Here is a 753-nt window from a genome sequence, read left to right on the forward strand (position 1 = left end):
AAACAAGGAAAGTAGAAATACTGTAAGATTCGTGCAAAGTTTAGTTTTCAGATTTTCCTTTTCCTTTCTTACAAAGATATGTCACTTCACTGAGACTTTGTTAAATCTCAATCGACTCAGACATAGCTACGCCCTTGTTTTATATAAGAAACTGTTTTTAGACTAGCCTCCAATTTATACATACTTCATGTACATTTTTTTGCATTGGTAGCAATGTCATTGTTCTGACATTTTTTGCAGCGATTTAGTTAACTTTAATGTGGGTGCTCTAATTGGTCATAATTAATCCAACAAAATTAACAGCATACTTTGCCTATGATTTGTTTATATAGCATACTGGGCTGTGTTTTGACATTTCGCTTGCTTTCCGTAAAAAGTAGAGTAATCTTACATTGCAAGATCACCAAATTAACACTATTTTTATCAAATAATTTGATTTGGCCAAGAAGGAGAAGTCTAAAAGCAAACAAACCTTGTTTGCATCAAGAGTTTTGCTTAGTATCTACATATCTGAATGCGGCCGATGTGATACTTGTCTTTGTACAAAGCCATGAAGCTGTCCACGACAAATGTTTAACCATATCCTGCAGGAACAAGCACAGGGGAATTACGGAGACAGCGCCACACACATGAGATTAGAGACAGCACCGCACAGATGTGTACTTGTCCTGCATGAGGTGGGGAAAGTTGAAGTCGCCGTACATGGCTGTACCTGTTTAGGTCGAGCGCGACGACGGGGTACCAGCTGGCCGG

At 38.8% G+C, this 753-nt stretch overlaps 1 long non-coding RNA gene across 1 annotated transcript in view; it reads right to left on the reverse strand.

Moving 5' to 3' along the window:
• The window catches only part of LOC119335358, a 1,944-nt gene extending 1,191 nt beyond the window's left edge, over positions 1 to 753 (reverse strand). Inside the window, exons 1-2 of the long non-coding RNA XR_005161828.1 lie at positions 713 to 753; positions 473 to 584 (exon numbers count right to left, since the gene is read on the reverse strand). This is a non-coding gene — a long non-coding RNA (uncharacterized LOC119335358). The remainder of the gene's footprint in view (positions 1 to 472; positions 585 to 712) is intronic.

The sequence above is a fragment of the Triticum dicoccoides genome, chromosome 7B (assembly GCF_002162155.2).
Source record: "Triticum dicoccoides isolate Atlit2015 ecotype Zavitan chromosome 7B, WEW_v2.0, whole genome shotgun sequence".
Taxonomy (NCBI): Eukaryota; Viridiplantae; Streptophyta; class Magnoliopsida; order Poales; family Poaceae; genus Triticum; species Triticum dicoccoides.